The sequence below is a fragment of the Pleuronectes platessa genome, chromosome 14, assembly GCF_947347685.1.
Source record: "Pleuronectes platessa chromosome 14, fPlePla1.1, whole genome shotgun sequence".
Taxonomy (NCBI): Eukaryota; Metazoa; Chordata; class Actinopteri; order Pleuronectiformes; family Pleuronectidae; genus Pleuronectes; species Pleuronectes platessa.
Window position 1 is genome coordinate 22,251,303 of NC_070639.1, and position 17,011 is coordinate 22,268,313.

The 17,011-nt window shown below is 41.6% G+C and overlaps 1 long non-coding RNA gene across 1 annotated transcript in view; it reads left to right on the forward strand.

Moving 5' to 3' along the window:
- The first annotated feature begins 9,586 nt into the window (after positions 1-9,586).
- The window catches only part of LOC128456446 (uncharacterized), a 35,081-nt gene continuing 27,656 nt past the window's right edge, over positions 9,587-17,011 (forward strand). The window contains exon 1 of the long non-coding RNA XR_008341835.1: positions 9,587-9,802. This is a non-coding gene — a long non-coding RNA (uncharacterized LOC128456446). The remainder of the gene's footprint in view (positions 9,803-17,011) is intronic.

Below are 17,011 nucleotides of genomic sequence, written 5' to 3' on the forward strand. Positions count from 1 at the left end.
CCAAACGGCTGAAATCTACTGCACACAATTGGAAGAACATCCTGTTATCATAATGCGATAAGAGAGAGAGAAAGAGAGAGAGAGAGAGAGAGAGAGAGAGAGGAATTTGGAGATGTGCACTGTGTTCAGCGACGGCTTTGTTTGGCGCTCAACTATTTATGATATCTGGGATATGTTCTATGGAATTCTCTCTGTGGTGAAGGAGAATAGATTAGACGTGAAAAGATGAAACACTATAAGGGATTTATGCAATAATTAAAAAGGACACAACGCGTGTTTTACATTTTTTATGTGAAGGAATAAACATTAAGTCTCAAAGCCAGTGAACATATGTGCCCATGTGCCTGAGGAAAGGCTGCAGGCGGAGTCAGTAGCCCGCTTAAAATCAAAGCTTACATACTTTTACTAGTTGATATCATTGTACTGGGACTTGCTTATTCATTCTTATATTACTGAATTTGTGTTTTCACATTGATTTCTCTGTATTTTCTGTTTCGCATGCGTGAGGAAGTTAATCTGTTTTCAATCTCTGCTGTGATGTCTGACATGATGTGAGATTTACTTATTACACTCAATGGTTTTATCCCCATGATGGTCCTGCTGGCTGATGCAGACTGGTGTAAGTTTGCTGTGGGAGTTATCAGCCCCCACAGGCTTCTTAGAACAAGAGCACTAATTGGCAAAGTTTTTAAACAGGGTCACATAAGATTAAAGGGGGTTCTGCCTCAGTCCCTTGTTATTTGATTGATGGGGTTTGTGAAATATGTAAAACATAATGACCTCTATGAGAATGATGTAATCTGCCGTCTAAAGAGAAACTGAACACGTCCATATGAAAGAAAGCAGGAAAACACGAGCACGTCTTTTCTTTAGAGTGACACAAGGGACAGTGGGTGCAATAGAGAGATAAGCACAACTTGTCTGCCTGCCTGATATCCTCTGAAACAAAAGCTAACCAGGTGAGGTTTAACTACAGGAGACTGGAGTGGGCCATCGCTGCTCGTGATTTCAAATTGAAGTCTACAGACTCTCTCCCTTTTCGGGTGCAGGGCGAGTTTCCCACGTCTCACGAGGTAATAGTCTGTGGCTATTACCTCAGGTCCAGTCCGTTCTCCTTTGTGTTCTGCCGAGGATCACGGTAATGAGGGTAATAATGTCTGAAACACACAGACGGCTCAGCTCAGTAATGGAGATTTGATGTAGTTGTATCTGCCCACTGGGGCCGACTTGCCTGAGGCTGAATTCACACTCAAAGCTTTCATGCCCAGTTCCAAAAAGGCTCCTTTTTGTGTGTTTGACTGCGTTTTAATTGGCTGGTTGTTTCTGTCTCTAAATAAAACATGAGATCGTACAGTGAGAGCAATTAAGTAATTATCTGTGAGATCGTTAGGAGTCAATAAGAGTAAAGGTTCATTTTTTGAATATTAGCCAGTGTGTAAGTCCACAAACGTCTGGATGTGGAAATCATTCGGCTAATCGGTTTCACACTTGGTATCTGGAATGTAAAATCCAGTTTGATTCAGACACGCGGCTCTTTCAATAATAATAGAAACTGAATAAACCGGTGATCAGGCAAATTGAGCAGTTCTCTGTCAGGACAACATTCATAGACTCACCTCCTGAGTGTCAAAGTAAAAGCACGATGTTTGTAGTTTTTAAAATCTCGTGAACTCGGGTCTGAAGAGTCACTTTCTGAACAGATCTCCTGATATAGCCGACTGGTATTTGATTATAAAATCTTCATTGCAGATAAACCAGGTAGGATGAACCAAACTTGATTTGCATTATAGATTGTTTTGTTTATAAAAAAAGGTCTGCACACAAAGAACACAAAAACTGAGAGTATATTGTAGAACTGTTTCAGGAGGACTCACTAACGCTAAACAGTATTTTTTTTACAAAGTGTTTTACAATAGAGTTTTTACATTCAAACAGTGCATCTATTGTCTATGCAGCATTGTCTCTGATGACAAGGAATTATTCTGAAGTAGCTCTGGAGCATTAACTCAAGCCAAGAGAGCAGCCCAGTCCAAACAGGCAGGTGCAGAACAGGCTATCAGAAACATATGACTCCATACAGCAATGGCTGCTTAGGCCAATTAGACAGTGACATCACTTCTCAGGTATGAAGGTTTGAAAATATATTTTGTCCTCAGTGTGAAAACAACCAAAGGACTTCAGCAGCAGCACATTCAACAAAGATGCTGAGAGACAATCACAGTGGCTGAGAAGTTCACTGTGTGAGTTCCCTTCTGCTTCCTGAGCTCAGAAATGTTTAGCATAACTATCACATTATGAACACAAGCATTCATATTGAGGATTCCCACGAGGCCACAGCAATCACTTGTTCTCTGAGTGAACAGGGACAAAGAGAGAGAGAGATAGAGAGAGAGAGAGAGAGAGAGAGATGGGGCCTATTTACACACTATAATAATGGTTTGTAATATTGACTGTGCATTCAAACCTCAGACCGACCTCCGGAGAATACACCGGCGCTCTCCTTTCATATTGGTTCCTGCTGACGATGATCTGAAATGAAAACTAAGTGGTGGAAATGAGTCATGTCCTCTGTAATGCTGTTGTTAGGATCCAGGGACACTTGGAACTCTGAATCACTTCAATTCAGTGAGTATATAAAAGAAAAGTATTTGTATTCAACTGCAAAAGCAACCTCACTTCATCTTGTGTAGTTTCAGTTACAATATGAACATCCACCAGAACACTTAGCCTACCATGGCCACAATGAGTGACTTAGGTAAGCAGCTATTGAAAAGCATCAACATTCCACATAATGATTTGTTCAAGGCAAGGCAATGTAGTTTATAAAGCACCTTCCATACACAGAGGTTACTTCAAGGTATATATACAGGGACATAAAGAAAACTCCCGAAAATACAACATTTTGAGAAATTTTTTATATAAACTTACATTATAACACAATCATATTGACAGTATAACAAAAGAGGTAAAAACATTAAGAGAAATAAAAGGAATAGTCAATATCTACAAATAAATTTAAAGGGGGAAAACGGCAAAATGCTAAAATGAAAACAGAATGAATCAAGTTTTCAACCGGGTTTTTAAAATTGCAATGGACGGGTTATTCCTGTGATCATCAGGCAGCTGCTCCCAGTGCTGCACAGGGACTTAAAACAGCTCCTCCATGTTTAGATGTGAGATGGATCAGAAAATGAGTCCTTTTCTCCTTCCGGAGGCCAGTCACCAATTTTATGCTTCTGTCAGTTAATTTCCGGGACTCGTGCAGACGCCCTCGCGCCCTCGCTTCCTCTTTTTTGTCCGATTCTGTCTTTTTGATGGAAAGGGTAAAAAAAAAAAGACAATTTCGGTTAGAGTCAGTCACACAAACAGAAGTGAAAACAGCCCAGTAATGATGATGAGACATGAAGGCGTTATGTCACAAAGCTACACGTCGGTGGGATTGATTGTGACCCAAATGCCGAGTCTGAGGATGAGTTGTGTCCAGATGCTGCCGGATTCTGGCGTCTTCTCTTCCACCAGATCTCCTCAGTGTTTCATTCTGCTCCCGCTCTATAACTCTACATCCTTCAATGATTCACAAGCGGACGTTCCTTTCACCTCGTGAAGCTTTTAGGATCTCACCACCGGGCTCGGCACTTGTTCTGCTCTTTTTGAGAGATATCACCAGATCTGGTTTCAATATCCCGGGTCAGCAAATTTCAAACTCAAGGTGAAGCAGCGGCGTCTTTGCAAGAGAGCGTGATATAAATCCCGGTAATGGTGCACTTACATTTCTTGCAGGGGCTCATTTTACATCTAGAGACATATTGAAAAAAATGACCTCATTGGGAGCTTGCTTCTGTCCCCCCCTCCCCCCCTCTCTACCAGCACCCTGCACACCGAGTGAGGGAGGAGGACTGATGTGAGTTAGGCGTGACACTGCATGCAGTCATGGTGAATTTTCTCTTTCTGCCAATACAAAGCGGGTGAAGGCAGCTCCCTAATGGCTCCTCCACGTGACACCAGGGCTCTCATCTGCTGCTCAGATTGGATACACAGGATCTAATGCTCGACTTTTGAAACAAAACCTGCCTCACAAAGCTGCTGCATGGATTTCGAATCCAATTACTGCTGCAGCAGATCACAGGGCGGCTGAATTCTCCAATAAGCCGGCGCATAAAATGAAAGGTTGACTCGATATATACACCTTGGAACCAAAATACTCTGTACATGTGTTAATGTTTTCTTCAAATACATTTTGCCCGTGTTAATACATTCAGAGGGGTTTTTACGTTATATTTCCATTTCTCATATGTCCGTTTTTCTTGTGCTTATCTATTTCAATTCTCTTTCCACTATATAATAATGGAGGAAGTGTCTCTCCAAAGGAAGCACTTAAGCTTAAGCATCCAAGCAATATAGGAACAAAGTAAATAAAAGCAGGATCCCTCTACAAAGGGACAGAAGTGAAGAGGCAGAAATAGAACCTGTGTGCAGACTAGTTAGAGGAAGGGAATCTCAAACTGTTGTGCCACTGAACTTGCGGTGGCTGACAACGTGGATATTGCCAATTATCTGCCTCATTTTCTGGGTTTAATTCCAGAAAGAGACAATGATGCCCTTATCGTCTCTGCTTGGGGAGCATCGTGAGGAAGAGCATGGTAACTCTCCGTTTGTGGACCCTTTTTTTATTTACATTATCGATGGAGGCTGCGCTGATGAGCTGCAACAATGATGGATTTGTAGATGTGTCTTAATGTGCAGCCTCATATCAGCAGATGGAAGGGGATGAACTTGGTCTGCGGGCGATGGGTGTTTTCCAAGGAGCGCCCGTGTTATGGACTGAAAATGGGATTGGAAATAATGGTATGAAATAGGTCTCAAACAAGCCGCTGAGGCACAAAGCAGGAGTTTCAGCGCAAATGGATAAAAAGATACAGTCACATATCTGAGTCTTTATAAGAATTAATGATCAGGGTGGAGATGGGGCGAATCTCTAAAAGGAGACGGGTTCGGCTCCCAGTTAGAATCAGCAGGCGTTGGAGGAGACAGTGTCTGTAAAGCAGGGAGCTGTTTTGTTCTGTGAAAAACAGAAGCTTCCACACAAAAAGAACAGTGGGGAAATCGAATGCAGTAAAGGTTTTCTCTTCATCAGTATAAACATGTGGCCACAAGCGCAACCACCGTTTACCAATCTAAATAAACTGGATTATAAATGTACATACAGAATAAGCAATATGTGGGTATTTAGCTGGCTCAGGGGTTTGTGTAGAGGATCACACTGTTAGACACAAAATGAAGGTTAGCTATCAGGGAAAGAACTTTATTAACGAAAAGAACAGAACATAATATGCAGAACGCTTAAAATGTGTAGACATAACATGCAACATATCCTGAAATCATTATTTATATATTATTTATCTGTTTTGTGTTCACTTTTCTTCACATTTCCACACAGACACACAAATAGAATCACTTCACTGCAACTGACTCGTCCCTTGACAACAATCTGATGATCTAAACAAACTCCACCCACTAATTATAACAATTGGTAATTTCCTGTCTGAAATACTACTTCAAGTGGACAATATAACATTTTCTTAAAGCCACTATATCATAATGAATGTTTTATTACTTATGTTTAAACTCTGAGTTCTTATAGGGCCGGAGAATCAGTGGGAAACTATGTATCCTATAGAACAACAAGGACTTGAACTCATAGGATTAGCTGGTGATTAGATTGTTGATTTGAATCTTCCTGATCTGTCATCATCAACGTCAGGGAGACTTCCTCAGTTTAGAAGAACATTGCTCAGACAGTCTTGCTCCTCCCACCTCTAAGCAATCTCCAAAATGGAAGTCATTCTTATCAGTTACTGATTTGCAAAACATGACAGAGCTCCCTCCAATGTCTCTGAGCTAATACAAAATGCTGCTGTCCTGTTTATCACTGGGACAAAGAGGCTTCCCTCCCTCCACTGGCTCCCTGAGATATTCCATATTGATTCTCAAACTTTATTGCTCACTTTTAAGGCCTAAAAATAGCCTTGTTCCCAAATATCTTTCAGATTTATGGACCAGGTCTGTGCCCTCTCGACTTTGGAACAAAGGGGGACTGAGCTTTTGCAATCAGAGCCCCCACATTATTGTTATTAAAGCTTTTACAAATGGTTGACATGTGTGCTTATTTACATGATATTGTTTAATCCTACTTATAAGACTTTACATATTAAATCTTTTTATATTTTCTCTGCTCATGTTCCATTCTCGTGTTATCTCCCTTCCTGGTGTTAATTCCTCCTCGTGAAGCACTTTGTAACAGGAAGAAAAACACTGTATGAATGTGAAAATATTATCTTGACCTTTATCATAAACTTTGTGTAACCTTTTCTAACTCAACCTCTTTGTCACAGCTCAAAATCCCACGAAAAGAGCAACAACAGCCTGGGTGTCAAGTCTCCACACCTTGCTGTTACTTTGTGTTTAGAATGAAATGAATGGGCCTGAACCATCGACATGGATGGAGTTGAAGAATTGGTGCTTTTCACTTGCATGACTTTCATTTCTCTCGTTCTAAACTTGGCGAGGTCGTACTGGGCTCGATGGTTCGAGGCAAAGTCACTAAAGCCGTTATATTGATTCTTTCCCCAAATCTCCCTCAGAGCCAGTTCAAGCACCAAACAGAGAGAGAGAGAGAGAGAGGGGGGGGGGGGGCAGAGAAAGAGAGACACCTGCAGGTCTGTGCCAGCAGGCCTGACAGCGACAGGGGCAGCAGCACTCGGTGGTGCTGCTCCTTCCTTCTCCGCCTCCTGAGGCTTTCCTCGGGAGGCGGATGCATAATGTGCAAGGCTCCGTGCACCAGCTGAGCAAACTGCAGAGACTCTTCTTTTTATATAGACCAACAAATAAAGACAAAGGGCTGTATAATTTACCTAAATACAGATGAGTATAAAAGAAGAAAAGAATGCAACAGCACAAATTAAAACTGGATTAATAAATAAAGGGAAACATATGAGTATGTGTGGCTTGTGAGATGTGGGTGTAGAACTTAAGATGAATAATGTTATATATGATTTTAAGGCATTTAACCCATAGATGAATAGATACAGGGAATGCATGGATCGTGTGTGGCATCAGACAAACTATAGCCAAGCCACAGCCTCAAGCTGCAGCCACAATCTCATCCTTCCAATTCACTGCTATCAGTCTTTTAGTTGCCTGCTTTATAAAGATTTGTTTGTTTCCCTCAGCAGTCACTATTTTTTCTGTTTGTGCCTGATTTAGTTTGGCCCCATGTTCTGTTTTCAGGCAATTTATTTTGAAAATATGTATAAAAGAAATACGAGGAGCCAGAAGGAGAAGTCTGCAATTTCCCACAGAGCACAGGAGTTTTTGCACAATATCTCTCAAACAGGATGAACCAGTGCAATAGTTGGATTAATAAAATTTGGCTCTTTTGAATAGGACGACTCTAAATTATCTACAGTGCCCGTGGTGGAAGGAAATTAGCTGTTCTTTTTCTGACAATAGGAAAAATAGGCCTCAAAATATCATAACACTTTTTTTCAATCAGAGCTTTTATTGCCCAAAAACCCACCTCGACCATTTATACTGAGGAAATGTTTAAATTAAGTTTCCACAGAGAAAAAGAGCTCACACGATTCCTGACACATTTTACAAAAGTGAATATGTCTGGTGATGTCACGCTAACAAAGCAAAAATAAATGTAACACTGAAGATGTTGTGAGGTATTATTCAGATATTCATATTATTTATAATCACTGACACTGAAATCCATCAGAGGGCATTCATCACTGGGGAAAAAGAAAGTGTCCAATCTGGAAGGGATTGTGCAGTGTCATCAAGAAAGTGTCTCTGAAGCTGATCAGCTGGAGGGAATTTAAATTCTGTGACAGGGGCGGATTTTCTTGATGCATTTTTTTTGGGGGGGGGGGGGGGGGGGGGGGGGGGGCATTTGAAACCCGGCTGTCAGCACCAGGGTCTATAATCCTGAGAGATATCCAAAGCTTCCATGACAAACAAAATAAATAATTCTCTTTTAAATGCTTTAAACAAGAGGCTGGATTCTGTTATCGTGGACGCAGGGTCTGACCTATTTGGATTCTGTTTTTGGAGAAAAGGGATTTATATCCTAGGGATTTATATTTTTTAGTTATGGTTATATTTAATGGTGTTTCAATACAATGCAACGTGCTACTGATCCTTGCAAGAAGCTGACGTTTTGCTTTTCTCAATACCACAGCACATTGTTTTTGCAAATGAATTAAAAAGGATAATCTGAAAAACCACATTGACATAAGCATTCATATTCTTCAAATTTAGCTCAGGTGTCTGATGTTTGAAGACCTTGACTGGTGTCCACTTGTGGTGAATTCAATTGAGTGGTCATGGGCAGGAAAGACATACACAAACCAAGCCCTCTGATACCTTCAGGATTGAAGGTCACTGTAGCCTCCAGTAAGCCCCCACAAGGAGATTTGAACTGGTTATGTAATGGTCTTCTATCACTGCCTCTTTATGACCTACAACAGCAAATTAGACAATGAGGGAGAACATTTGCTTTATCTTCAAACTATTCACAAAGTCTGTCGCTGGGACGGATTACCCACAAAGTCAGAGGAAAGCTCTACGACAGTCAGGCTGGAGAAGGCTCTGCTCAGGAGGAGGAAGAGGAGAGAGAAGAGGGGGAAGCGAGCCAGGCCAGGCTAAAGGTCACCCCGTACAGACCAGCGACCCCTAGTCTGGTCCACGCCAACTCCAACAAACAAGATGGATGAGATAAGAATGAGAATCACTCTGCATTACCTCATGCATCCTGCAAACAGCTGTGTGTTACAGTGTGGTATGATGTTCCAGCCAACTTTAAGCCCCTGTACTCTGAGTGACTTGGTATTGTCTCAGGTGGGATATTCCATTCGGCCACAAGAGGAGGGGATCTCTTGTACCTGGATAAATGTATTTAATACTTTTGTTAAATCAGTTGTAATGTTGTTAGAAGACTGAAGGTTTTCAGTGGAGGTGCCGAAAATCAATGAAAATGAAAAGTTCCTTGTAGGAGTTTGCAACAAACTGGAATCCACATAAATGGCCTTGTATTTGAATTTCCCTCTATTGTGGATCAACCCATAAATGTAGATATTAAACATTATATTTAAAAAGGTGGCAGCCATGTTTCTTGTAGAAGCCCAAACTCAACAAACTTTTGAGTTTTTATAACAACTGAGGTTCACCACAGGTTCTCTTCCATGTCTGGAGGGGGAGGGTGAGGTGAGAGGTATTCAGCTGCAGCACAACACTTCACCACTAGATGTCACTAGATCCTACACCCTGAACCTTTAAGCTGCAAAACCTGGTTGTATGTGCCATTTTCTTTTTAATTGTATACCCCAGATGTGAGCACCTGCCAAAAAAAACTTCTCCACACTAAAAGCCCTTGAGCAAGGCATGAGCTGCAGCAATGGATCTTTCTTTTCTGATGGTGATGAGCATGGTGGTGGTGGTTGGTGGTTGTTGGTGGTTGATGATTTGCTCCGCGCCCCCCCTCCCCTCCTCTCCCATGTATTATTCCAGTGGACACCACAGAGCCCGGTGACGTCAGAGAAGTCACAGAGCCGCCGCCGCCACTGAGCCCGAGAGTCTGAGGAGGAGGAGGAGGAGGAGGAAGAGGAGAGGGAGCGAGCCGCTGGATGTGGAGCTCGGACTGAGGAGCTTTTTTCTCTTCTTCCTCATCGGGACTGGTCGGACTTCTTCTTCTTCTTCTTATTCCTCTTCTTCTTCTTCTTCATCATCTTCTTCCCTCAGAGTGAGTAAAGTAAACCTCTCCCTGCCTCCGTGTCTTTCTGTGACTCCTGAGATTCCTCCGCTGCTGCTACACGGAGTTAGCTGTGCACTTCCTCCGCTGCTGCTGCTGCTGTTTGCGTGTTTGCGTGTTTGTGACTTTAGTTCGAATCCTGTGTTGTGTTCCTGCCGCTGCTGCTGTGTTCCCACTCCGGATCTAACGGGAAACTTTAGTTGTTGCAAGTCCGCGCAAGGTGGACCGAGCTACCGCGACGAGTCCGACTCCTCTTCCCCGGAGGGACACACATCTTCCACCAGGCGACACTTTAAAGTTAACACACAACAAAACAATGGAGGGGATACATGGGTCCGTGTGCGTCACCCCCCCCCACCCCCCTCGTTCTGACCCCCTTTTCACTGGGCAGTCGCTAATGATGGAGGAATAACGGTGCTCCTCACGTGTCGGACCCTCACTCTGCCGGGGGGCTGCGTGGAAAGTTTCCTCATGCGTTCCGTTAGAATATCACGACATCTTTATTTCTGAGACGTGTTTGTTGTTGTTCCCTCAAGCAGAACATGTAAATAATGAAAATGCATGAGGTGGGTTGTTTTTTCTACCTTGGAAAAGGTCCTTGGATGAGTAATTAAATCTAAACCCTCTCCTGCAGAAAGTCTCCCACTGTGTCCGATCCGGAGTCACATCTGTTCTGCTCTGAGACCAAACAGGACACATCTCCCGAGGCTCTTGTTTTTTCTGCACTTTGGCTCATGTGTGCTGTGACCGTGTGCAGCTTCCATATGGATCATGCATACATGCATGCACGCGTGTGTCCCTGCGCATGTAGGGCAAGGCTGCAGGAGAGCATCCCTTGTATTATTTACTCGGTTTTGCTCGATGTGCTCATTCTGTGCTTCTTCGCTTCTCATCTTCACGTGTCATGATGTATTTTCTGTGTAATTGCAAAAACTGAGGCTTCAACCTGGTGTCAGCGTTGCAACTTGTGTGCTGTGTGGTTTTTTGGAAACTTCTCTAAAGGATGCACGAGCCACTGCTTTGAGGACTGGGAAGCATCTGTCACTTCTAGGTTCTGTCTTTCCCCAGTTCTCCTTTTCTCGGTTAGTAGGAGTCACAGATGACCTCAGGTTGTGAAACAGAGGGATTGAGTCAACCTGATGAAGTCAGCTGTTTTTAGACACATTTGCAGTTTACAGTAGTAGCTGCCTCTGAACTGGTTGATGGTGTCACGTCCAGTGGTCGATCTGTGGATTATTTCGTTCCCAGCCACTAGAGGCAGTAGCTGAATAGCTGTTCTCCAAGTGGCTCATATAGTTTATGCTGTGAAAAATCTGCATGAATTAGCCTGTAGGCTTCTATTAACTGAAATTCAAGGGGACAGCTTTCAGTTTCTCTCGCTGCTCTACAGCACTAAACCAATGGGGTCATGGAGATCTGAAATTAAGAAGCATCACATAAAGGTCACATAAATTAAACAATAGTCTTTATTCAGCTGGAGAAGTCTGGGCGCTCAGTCAGATGCCACCTTTTGTTTCTAATGAGCTGGATGAACTTTGGCTTGACACAAACATGTTTCAATTCAAGTGCATATAAGAGACAGTAAGAAAAATGCAAAATACTCTTAATTCACATGCAATTATTTGACATTTCAGTGGTTTTTTGAGTTATTTAATAGAACAAAACAAGATTTATTTGATGCAAACTGTCTCAAGTTCAGCACAAGGTTCATTTCTTGGTATGAATATTAGGCATACAATAGGTATGCTTTTTGTTTTCATACTCAAACCTGAGAAGAGAGATGTGGTGGTTTTGATATAAGGTGAAATATAACAGTGGGTTCAATATCAGTACGTGGAACCCTGGTTAGAGACACTGGCAGCAAGAGACGTGCAGCCGAGGATCAGCGAGGAAGTGGGTGGGTGAAAGTGTGTGTGCATGTGTGTGTGTGTGTGTGTGGGGGGGGGCGCAATCAGTCACCCGCTGACTTCTCCTGACATGTCTTGTTATCAGTGTTGTTACTATGAGAGGATCAAACTGTGTGACACTGTGACTTTCCTCTGTGTAGTTCCTCCCTGAAGCCTAATATCATTAATAGAAGAAGGAGAAACGATTAGTGGAAATACAATCTGCTCCTGCTTTGATAATTGATTAATTGTTTTCAGTCATTTTCTGAGACAGAAATGAAAAAAATACTCGAGGGTTTGCTGCTCGTCTTTGTCTGTCATCTCTGTGAAGTGAATATATGTTGGTTATTGACTGGTGATCAATCAAAACAAAAGAGATATTAGACCTCAAGACCTCTTACTGAATTATTATTTGTCACTGTTTGGTTTGCATGGTGTATATCACATATAAATATAGATATATAATATTTATAATATCCCACCAGAAGTATCTGTTATGAGTGTTTGATTGTTGGAATAACAGTTTAAGCTTCAAGATGACAACAGGGAAGCTTTCTTTGACAAAGCTTAAGCTCCTCCACAGGTGGGAAACCTAATCCATATGAATATACATTCTCACAGCATCCTCCACAGGGCATTAGAAACGAGTGAGCACATACATTACATAACAATAACATCTCCGAGTTCATGGCTGGAACTGTTTCTCTTTCGTGAGTCGTCTGATGTCAAATGGTAGTTGTGATAATGATGCTAATCGCAGCTGATTTTAGCCAAAACAACTTTCTCAAATAAATATTCACCCTTAGTAGCGGCCTTCTCTACACAGATAGTTCCCACTGCCTCGTATCCATATCTGCAGTGAGTTCATGCACAAACACAACTTGTTGGTCAGTATTTGTTGTCTGTTGTTTTTTGGCGTTGTGTTCCTCATCAATCAGCTGCTTCACTACAAAACAAACTTGTTTAACATTGTCTTAGTTGGATTGTGTCCTGTGGAAGCTCCTTGTTGAACAAACAACCTAACGGAGAATGGTCATTCCATCTAAGAACATTTGTCTTTGAAATTCATCCAATTAACCTTCCAACGATAATGAGACTCGACTTTAACCTTTTCTATCGGTGCGAGTGCATCCTCAGAAAACAAGGCACACTGGTTCATCTTTTACTTGAACAAGTAATTGTCCAATTCTCCTTTAAATGGACAGATATGTTTGTCTTGTCTTGACAGTCACCAGGTTACTTGTCAGCAATGGTTTACAATGGTTTCCTTCACCCTGACTGTGACCTGACAGGCAGACGGATCGGACCACCCTGAAGGACATGTTGATCGACTGCTTTATGTTATTTGATTTTAAATTTGTTTGTATTTCTAAGTCTCTTTCTGTGCTACTGTATCGTGATAGCTCTCGTATTTTACCACTCCTGCATGCACTCAGTGGGTTCAGCAGACACTTCATGTAGCAGTGCCCGATCCCACAGTGACTGATTACATCATTACTATCGGTCCTCGCTCTCGATTCCTCACTGTCTCATATGAAAAGTCCTTTCCACACGTAGCTGTAGGAGAGCAGAGGTGACTTCAGCCTCGTGCACCATCAGAAACCATCTTTCATCCACTGGGACCACTGCAGCTGTTACCTCTGGATTCACAACAGAGCAGGAAGATCACAATGCTCCTCACTGCACATCACAGGGTTTTTAACCTAATCAAGTCCTTGTCAAAACAAAATCCTCCTTATAGAGCAAAACCACAGCAGAGACTTGCCTGCGTCAGGATAATTGATATTTGTGTCTCGCTGGGTGAAGGTGTTGACACTCAAAAATGTCAGAGCCTCCGGTGTCACCATCTCTGGGATTGAATTAATCTACTCAGCCGTTTTCATACATCTCCATTAATCACGGGCATTGACAAATGAGACGGCTGAGGGAGCTCTGGGTCCGTCCATGCCGCTGCCTGTTCAGAATCATGTCCTGTTTCTTCTTTGTCATTTTGTCTTGGATGAGTCTGGTGTTCTCTCGTTAACCTGAGGCTCCTTTCAAGTGCTAATGCGTCCTTTTTATTTTTTGTTGGGTTCCCAAGATGTGTCACTCTGTAAGTTTATTAAGATCCACAAAGAGGAAAGAAATAGATTATAATATTTAAAGTCCTAGACACTTGAAAAGGTATAATTTACTGTCAGAGCTTTGATGTTTGAGCTGAAAATTATAATGTTCATGCCGGCAGCAGAAATTAGGGCTGTGCAGTGACATGATTTTACACTGTGACGGATTTTGAAGAGTTTATATATATATATATATATATATATACACACCAGTCTCACATATTAATATGGATCCAAGATGCCTTCAGAGACAGAATATTTGCTTGCTGCTGATATTACAACATCCTTCATGCAGTGACGAACAAGTTTATAATTTACAATGTCACATCACAACACATTAATGACAGCACACGAGACAGGCCAGTCCAGCATCTCCCTCCTCTCTCTCGGTGTTGACTCTGTTTATGGAGGAGACTCAAAATGATAATATTTCCCAACATGCAGATTTTAGGTTAGTATGGGAGCTGAACACTGAAATCCAGCAATACAAAATAGCTCAAGGATCTACAGTTGAATAGTAGACTGGATGTATGTGTGTTTCTTGGCATGGATTTGACAAAACATGCAACATGAAGGTGTTGTTACCCTGAAATGTGATTTATTTCACTAGTTTTCTTCCATTTTAGACCCAATGAGGTCAAATGTTTAAAGTGTAGTTTTGTCTAGTCGTAGGTTTCTGAGGTGTTTTTATCTGCCAGCTCAGAATCGACCGATCCAAACTTGAGTCATACATAAGTCAAAGGTATTGACAATGTTTCTTCTTCTTCTTCTTGGTTTATTGCAAACTGTTTCTGAAAACATTTACACGTGAAAACAGTTTGGTTTACCTGGACCTTGATATGTCAATAAAGAGCCAAATCAGTCAAGGGTAAATACAACTTTTAGTAAGTACTAATGAACAACTTCAGCATGATGAATGACACATCTTTTTTGGCTTTGCTTCTTGGATGCCACACTGCAGACCAGTCTAAACAGGATTAGAATTCATAAATTTCTGTGCAGTTCAGTTCCCTCATGGCCCCTGACTGTGGAACCAATGATCCGTCTCATTAGTCCTTTCTCCGTAAACTGTACATATGGTCAAAGTTGACATAATCTGGGGAACAAAGAGAATTGTGATAATGATATATTAAGATAATGATGATGTGTCAAAGCCTTAACCACGATTCATAAACAATATCTTCTGTGTGTAATGTGGTGTGAAACCGGAATGGTCCTGTAATCAAAGCTTAATTAGATTAAGTTTGAATGTTAATCTTTTAATTCTTATTCACAGACGTTATCTTCGCCTCCGTGTCGGTAGCAATGGCTACACGGCGAATTTATTCACAACTGGGACATTCTGACTTCAGACCAGCTCTCAAGATAGCAACGTGTCACTGACCACACCTGCTCAAAAGGTTGCAGGTTTGATGCCAGAACTGTGTCAGTGTGAAACTTGCATTATATTTGTTGCCTCTCTGCTCCACGTGTAAGATTTGCTCCTATTTGTCTTTAACCTTTAACCACAGCCCGTTAAACCTTATTTTGAAAAGGTGGACAAGAGAAGGTGCATGAGTATAAAACGTGTTTCTGTATTCAGAACCATCTGTTGCCAATTGACATTTGGAGGAAACGTCTCGGTCTGTCTGCAGGATATGCCAGGATGTAAGTAAATCACGGCTCAGACAGGGGAAGGCAGCGATGGAGAGAAATGAGCCGGGGAGCGTTTGAGAAGAAAGCTCCCATCAGCCTCATTACGTTATTGCTTTCAAAATGGGACTTCAGGCTTCTTCTGATTCGACTCAAATCCCTGCCTCTAATTTGGTTTGATCTGGTCCACGGCTTCCTGAGCAGCCCGACATGCTGGCTGCTGTTTCTGTCTATGTCATACTTTTTATAGCTAAATTATACAGTTTCAGATTATTCATTTAATTATTATTTTTCTTTATTCCTTCATTGCTTGTCATAGATTGGACATATAGGGTTGTGCGTTTTGATTAATGAAAGTCTCTATGCAATGCAATTTCCTGATGACACGTGTCTGCCTGTGTAGGGGATAAGCCAATGGGATGGGACACATGGCTTTTTGCAATTAGCCCTCTTGGCTTTCAACATTTAATAGTGATGGTCACTATGAATGGAGTCAGCAGGCACGGACCGAATCCTAAATCAGCTGGCCGTTCTGACATTTTGCATCTCTGTCCTTTATCACACCAGTGAGCTCCAACACATTTGAAAGGAGACAACCTTTAATTTGAAGTGCAAATCAAAGCTGTTAAACTTCCCTTTAACCGTCCGTTCATAATCTGAAATACTTCCAGTGTCTATCCTTAGGTAGTGATAGATATTGTTCGTTCGGGGGTACATTTGAATTCCTGTTCCTCAGTGTACAATCAGGACCCTTTAGCAGCTCATTGAACTCGTGGCTTCCTCACAGTGTCGTGCAGATTTAGTTATCCACTCAGACATGAAAGCCTCAATTCCCCCCCCCCCCCTCCCCCTGCTCAAACATCCAATGGTAAAAAACCTAGTGGCTCATATAAAATGCATTTCCAAGAATGTCTTTGGAAATCCAATTAAAAAACAGAAACGGCTGCACAAAGCATCTGAAGGACAACTGGGTGATTCTGTATCACATCAACAGATAAAATGCTGTAAAAAATATGAAATGCTCAACGAAAACTAATCAGAGAAATATTCATAGTTTAATACAAGTAACTGCTAAACAAAGTCGGACAAAGCCCATGTACACCGTGTCTGACATCTTGGTTTTATTATGTGATTATTTTGTGCATTTTCTTATTAAAATGCTGCCCCCTCATAACTCTGAAACGATGAAGTTCTGAAGAAAGTATTATAACATGAATATTATATTAAAACACCTTTAAGATCTGAGGATCAGTGTGAAGATATAGTGGACTCCAGAGCATGAAATAGTTTTTAAATCATCTTTCAGAGAGGTATAATTTGACAAAGACATTAAAGGTACATTATAATGAAGAACAATCCCTGGAGACTTAAAGCATTCAGCAGGAAAAGACTTAAAAACATAATGACCTGCAGAACTTTCTGATTCATCAGCAAAACTGTTTGTTAGCCTCACAACCGCTTTTTAAAAACCTCCTTGTCTAAGAAACTAAAGAAGATACAAGCAAACCTTGTGCACACTACTACTAGGGTAAGATGATGGGTTTTAGTTTGGTTTGTGATATTAATATATAATCAATAAG